Consider the following 7,221-nt stretch of genomic DNA (forward strand, 5'->3'; position numbering starts at 1 on the left):
AAAAAGGTGTATGGCGAGGGATATTTCCTGGCACTGTGCAAGGTAAAATCTGGAACTGGGTACACTTCGACCAATCCCTGCGCACATCTTGGTGCGAGCATAGGCCAACACTGTACATCATTCATTTGATGCTGGGCATGCCCCCATCACCATGGTGTTTGTGGTGCAATGCCTATCTTGGTGTTGACACTAGGTACAACATCATGTTTGATAATCTCTTCTTTGGTCTTTGTTGACCTTTTGAGGGTGAAGAGACCCTCCTTTTTTATGCTTGGATGTTATTCTCATTGCAAAAATAGTACAAAATTGATGTTGTTTGGATAAAAATTTGAAAATGAAACATATAGAATAGTGACCAAGGAATTCAATTGTGGATGTTCTGCGACTTGAGACAAGTTCAGTATGGAACGAGTTCAAGGAATTCAGCCGTGAAATTATTGCAACTTGGAACATGTTCAGTGTTGCTCTATAATAATGACCAATCCATCTGGGAGCTGAATCGATGCAGATTCAAAATCAATGTATAAATACTGAAACACTCCATAAATGTATCCAATATATAAAAAATTGAGAGTTCAGCTGGTTGAAACCGTAGAACATACATATTTATTGATGTATTTCGCATACAGGTTCAAAAACAACCACCACTAACACCATTGTACTATAATGATATCAACTTAACTATATAATAATCACATTTACTAATTTACTTGAGACCTTGTCCTAATTCCTGCGTGACAATACGTAATCATCCCATTTTTTCCTTGATTCAGCTTTGAGAATTGAGACCTAGTAAACAACCATTCAACCCACCTTCACCTAATCTCCCATCCATTAAGCAATCCCAGTATTTCCCTAATTTTTTAACCAGTGCGTCAAAGTCTTGGCCTTCCCATTCCCAACAACAATTTCCATGTTCCTTCACCGGTAGTATAAACTCGTTGAATAACCCCCCTGCTGTGCTGGATACTTCGTGTCATGTCAAGTACAAGGATTAGGATAGGGATTAAGATGCCAAATGCTAATTTCAAAAATTGCGTCTTAAATACGCTCCTAGGGTTTTATCCAAATACCAATATCCTCATTTATCCAATCTAATCTAAAATACTAAGTACTTTTATTTTTTTCCTCAACTCTCATTCAAACTCGTTTTTCTCGTATACTATAAAAAACACAAAGAACCTCAAAAGACAGAAACACACAAAAACCCCTCGTGTGTAGGTGTTTAACACTGGTTCTACTTCCTCCTCTCTTCTCTGACTGATTTACAGAACGGAATCAACCGTAAACTGGTACAATCCGGAGGACTGTAACGATGGGATCAATTATTCTGTCAGATCTGTTAACGCAGATTTTGATTCCAGTGTGCGCCGTTATTGGTATCTTGTTTTCTCTGTTTCAATGGTATATACTTCACGAGTGAAAGTTTCTCCACAAAATTTGTCTGATAATGGTAATAAGAAGAATAATGGGTTTGACGATTCTTTGATTGAAGAGGAAGAAGGGATTAATGATCATAATACTGTACTTAAATGTGCTGAGATTCAGAATGCTATCTCTGAAGGTAATTTATTTTTGATCTAGAATTTCTCTGATTTTTGTCAGATCTTTTTTTTTTGCTGGTATATTATATATATTTCAGTCCAAGGATTAGGTTTAGCTGAAAGTTTCCATCTTTATAATTCAGTACAAGGATTAGATTTAGCTGAAAGTTTCTATCTTTATAGTCTGTGCTTATTTTCGTTTTTTATTTCAGATGATTTTTTTTGCATGTCCTATTTTTTTTTTGTTCAAATTTGAAAAAGTTGGGATCATATGTTAAAACTATAAGTTGGATCTGCTGCGATTCAAATTTTTGTCAAAACCCTAGAAATACATATTCTTCCCGAATTGTCTGATGAAATTTTGGTAGCTCAACAATTTTTTTTTTTCTTACCCACCTTGCAACTAATTTGGAACTCCTCCCTGTTTGGTCTAACCTTTGCTGATTAACTTGTTTTGCCTAACAAGTGGGTGAACAATATTGTATTTTTTTGTGTTCATTGATCTTATTCTTTACCATTGATGGAGGTGTCGGTGTGTCGGTGGTGGTTAAGTTACAATTATCCTCAGGGACTTTGCATGCCTTTTTCTGGCTACTTTGTGATGTATCTAATCAACTGGCATATTTCGTTTTCTTTGATCCACATGGTCTAATTAGACTGAGATCTCGCAAATACACATTTTAGCAAGCTGTTTTGCTGTTTTCATGGTGTTGTTTTTTTTTTAATGATTTAGCTCGTACTTGAAAACCAAGCTGCACCCAGATATCTAACAATTGAAAGCTTGTTTCATGTTAATTTTAATTTGCAATTTGTTGTTGCTGCAAATGATTATTTCCTGTCTCGGTGATTGATTGAACCAACTCAGATTTCTGATGTGTGTTTATTGATGTAACAGGAGCAACTTCCTTCCTCTTCACTGAATACCAGTATGTTGGGGTTTTCATGGTTGCATTTGCAATTCTTATTTTCCTTTTCCTTGGGTCCGTGGAGGGGTTCAGTACAAAGTTGCAGCCATGCACATATAATGTAGATAAAATGTGCAAGTCTGCTCTCGCCAATGCTACCTTCAGCACCATATCATTTGTGCTTGGTGCTGTCACCTCAGTGGTCTCTGGTTTTCTAGGAATGAAAATTGCCACATATGCCAACGCCAGAACAACCTTGGAGGCAAGGAAAGGTGTTGGAAAGGCTTTCATTGTTGCATTTAGGTCTGGTGCAGTTATGGGTTTCCTCCTTGCTGCTAATGGCCTTTTGGTTCTTTACGTTACCATCAATGTGTTCAAGATCTACTACGGTGATGACTGGGAAGGACTATTTGAGGCGATCACTGGTTATGGTTTAGGTGGATCATCTATGGCCCTCTTCGGCAGAGTTGGTGGTGGTATCTATACAAAAGCTGCTGATGTTGGTGCTGATCTTGTAGGCAAGGTCGAAAGGAACATCCCCGAGGATGATCCTAGGAACCCAGCGGTAAGAAATCAAGCTTTTGGTTTGCCATTTATCTTAGCCTCCTATTATAGATTTGTAGCTTAATCTGCCTATCTTATTCCACCTAGGTTATTGCCGATAATGTTGGTGACAATGTTGGGGATATTGCTGGAATGGGTTCTGATCTGTTTGGTTCTTATGCCGAGTCCTCTTGTGCTGCACTTGTTGTTGCATCCATCTCCTCTTTCGGCATCAACCATGAATTCACTGCAATGTGCTATCCCTTGCTTATTAGTTCCGTTGGTATCCTTGTCTGTTTGCTCACCACCCTCTTTGCGACCGATTTCTTTGAAATCAAGCTTGTCACTCAAATCGAGCCAGCACTAAAGAACCAGCTTATCATCTCCACTGCTCTGATGACATTGGGAATTGCTCTTGTTAGTTGGGTTGCCCTCCCATCATCATTCACAATCTTCAATTTTGGTACTCAAAAGGTTGTGAAAAACTGGTGAGCTCTATAACAAAGTTTGGCTATATTTAATTTTTCTAGTTTGAATTTACTTTTTTTTTTTTCGGGCAAGTTTTAAATTCTTCCTTTGGGGCTGCAGGGAACTGTTTTTCTGTGTTGCTATTGGCCTTTGGGCTGGGTTGGTCATTGGGTTTATTACAGAATATTACACCAGCAATGCATACAGGTAATGTTTCTAAGTAAAGATTTTTATTCATCGTTGTTCTGATGGTCTTTAATTGGTTTCCGTCTGAAGCCTTACTTCTCCATCATTTATGTTGTAGTCCTGTGCAAGATGTCGCTGATTCCTGCCGAACTGGAGCTGCTACTAATGTTATCTTTGGCCTTGCCTTGGGATACAAATCTGTTATCATTCCGATCTTTGCTATTGCCATCAGTATCTTTGTCAGTTTTAGCCTAGCTGCCATGTACGGAATTGCTGTAGCTGCTCTTGGAATGCTCAGCACTATTGCTACTGGATTGGCCATTGATGCATATGGTCCCATCAGTGACAACGCTGGAGGTATTGCTGAGATGGCCGGCATGAGCCACAGGATCCGGGAGAGGACTGATGCCCTAGATGCTGCTGGAAACACCACTGCTGCTATTGGAAAGGTATAACCGCGTGACTTCTCTTTCTACTTCCCTTACTTTCTGCCTTTCTGGTATTGAGTTTGTTGAACTGTTCTGTATAGGGTTTTGCCATTGGATCAGCTGCTCTTGTGTCCCTGGCACTCTTTGGTGCCTTTGTGAGCCGTGCAGCTATTTCAAGTGTGGATGTTCTTACACCAAAAGTCTTTATTGGTTTGCTTGTTGGAGCAATGCTTCCATACTGGTTCTCAGCTATGACCATGAAGAGTGTAGGAAGTGCAGCTCTTAAGATGGTGGAAGAAGTTCGCAGGCAATTCAACACCATTCCTGGTCTTATGGAAGGTACTGCGAAGCCTGACTATGCCAACTGTGTCAAGATCTCGACAGATGCATCCATCAAAGAAATGATCCCACCTGGTGCCTTGGTCATGCTCACTCCCCTCATTGTTGGAACATTTTTTGGCGTTGAGACCCTCTCTGGTGTCCTTGCTGGTTCCCTCGTTTCTGGTGTACAGGTAACATATTTTTACCTGACTACTTTTTGGCTGAACAGTGAGATGTGCCTTTCTAGTTAGAGTCTTCCCACCCTCTTTGGTTTGATGAAAATTACTAGACCCGGCCCCTACTTTGTCTACATGAGGGGGTGGTTAGCAACTGTGCACTTATGACTGCTGCTAGCATTTTTCATGTGCATTTGAAATTTTAGAAAAAGCACCGCGTCTTTGATGGAGTGAGTCATGCAGTAGATGTTTTATCATTTTTGAACTTAGCACATGCTCTAATCATAGTTACATTTGGCAGATTGCAATTTCTGCCTCCAACACCGGAGGTGCTTGGGATAATGCCAAGAAGTATATTGAGGTAAAAACAAGTTCCACTTTGGATTCTCTACTTTATTGTTCTTTACTAATTATGTGCCACATTATATGCTTGCACTGAGAATTATGTTGCCTTTTTCTTGTGTATAATTTGTTTTATCATGACAGGCTGGTGTATCTGACCATGCAAAATCTCTTGGCCCCAAAGGGTCAGACCCCCACAAGGCAGCTGTTATTGGTGACACCATTGGAGATCCCTTGAAGGACACATCAGGTCCATCACTAAATATTCTAATCAAGCTCATGGCGGTGGAGTCTCTTGTATTTGCTCCTTTCTTTGCGAAACATGGTGGTCTTATCTTCAAACTCTTTTAAGTTTGATGATGAGAAATTCCAGGAGATGTGATGATGATGATGATGATGATGATAATGTCTATTTTATATTTTGTCTAATCAGGTCTGTACTAGTTTAGTTAGTAGGTTAGTTCTGCAGCTTGAGTTTATACATTACAAGTCTTTTTGTCAGAGTTGGTAATTATTTAGGTTAGCTTCAACTTTTCTTTTTGCTGTTTTAGTGAGGTCAAACCGTAAGCCGGGAAAGGTTGATACTTCTTCCCATTTTAAAAAATGTTTTTTTTTTTTGTTCTGATAAGAAATTCAATACTCTTAACTCTCTGAGAAGGAAATAGGTATTGGCTAGCATCCTGTTTAGTTTGGAACGTTTTTTATTTTTGGGACCACGGTTTTTTATTGCGGGGATCATGGGTAAGACATTTTGAAGCAAATGTAAGCCACCTCTTATCCAAATATTTATGTTAATCCCCAAACTACCCTTCCTAATTAAATTTGTAAAATGATTAATTAGTTAATGTGATTATTAGTTAGTGTAGTAATTGGTTGAATGATTAAGTTAAGTTAATTAGTGATTAGTGAGATTAATTTAATTTGGTTTTTTATAAGAAGAAGAATTATTGGAAGGGTAAATTAGAAGAAGAAAAAGATGGAAGAATTTTTTTTTCTTTTGAGATGGGTGAATATGAATTGAGTAATAATGGCTCATCCAAATCAAAACCTTCGTCTCCTAGAGTAGCTATTGCTTGAATTGTCCAAAATTTTCCAAAAATAAAAAAAAATTTAAGTGGATTTCGTCTAGGTGAAACAAATTCGGCTACAATATCTGAAGAACAGGTAGCTGAGCTTACCTGGAAATTTGCTTTGATGGAGTTTTTGCTTTGTTCGGTTAACAGGTTCCGGGACAGGTAGCCGAATTTTTATTCTAGAATATACAGAGCAATGTTCGGTTTCCAACATTTATTTTCGACTAAACCGAACTCAATATAAGAGTTCTTAGAGTGAAGTTCGGTTAGAAGAAAAATTATCGAATAAACCGAACTGAACATTTGTGTTTGCAGAATATAGTTCGGTTAGAAAAATTTTGTTTGCGAACCAACCGAACTCAACATATTGATTTTCAGAGAAGGGTTCGTCTAGCAAAAAAAAATTATTTTGCGAACCAGCCGAACTCAATATTTGTTGTTCTAATACAAGTGTTCGGTTAAAGGACAAAATTTTCAATTAACCTAACCAACCGAACACTATATATAGGTTTTCAGAGAGGAATTCAGTTAGAAAATTTTTCTTGCGAATCAACCGAACTCACAAAAAAATTAATTCGTGATAACCAAAGTGTTCTTCGTGTTGTTGGTTCAGAATGTTCGGTTAGCAAACTAGTTTTTTTTTTTTAAACTATTCCTAACCGAACATGCCACTGTAACTTCCATTTAAACCATATTTTGATGATTTCTACTCAATTTTCCCAATAAAAAACGAATTAAAAGTGATGAGTTTTTCAATCAAACGAGGAACGTCAACAAAAGATAGAAGAAGAAGAAGAGAAGAATTTTTTTTTTCAAAACTAAAAAATTTCAATGCCCTCCTATCTCTGGTTTAGTTTTGATTTTGATTAATGTTTCATTTAGGTTAGATGTATATCATTAGATTGATATAGTTATGAGGTTAGTTTTAATTTAAATTAAAATAAAGGGTAAATATGTATTTTCCTAATTTTAGGACACCCCTTGTAAGTATAGGGAGGTTGGCCTAATAAAGTCATAGTCCCCCCAAAAAAAATCATGGTCCCCAAAAAATGGTTCTTAGTTTGTCACATAGGCAGGCCTGCTCCGAAGCCTTGCAACCTCGGATCCATCCCAGGACCCAGGATAGCAACTTCGGAGCCTATCTTGAAGGCCAAAAATTAGAACGATTTTTTGGGGACCGTCCTTTCATTTCTTTTTGGGGACCATGATTTTATTTTTTGGTAAGACATTAAGAA

At 37.9% G+C, this 7,221-nt stretch overlaps 1 pseudogene; it reads left to right on the forward strand.

Annotated features, from left to right (window-relative positions):
* Positions 1-1,108: 1,108 nt before the first annotated feature.
* LOC113348417 lies at positions 1,109-5,591 on the forward strand (annotated as a pseudogene).
* Positions 5,592-7,221: the final 1,630 nt, after the last annotated feature.

This window comes from Papaver somniferum, chromosome 2, assembly GCF_003573695.1.
Source record: "Papaver somniferum cultivar HN1 chromosome 2, ASM357369v1, whole genome shotgun sequence".
NCBI classification, from domain to species: Eukaryota; Viridiplantae; Streptophyta; class Magnoliopsida; order Ranunculales; family Papaveraceae; genus Papaver; species Papaver somniferum.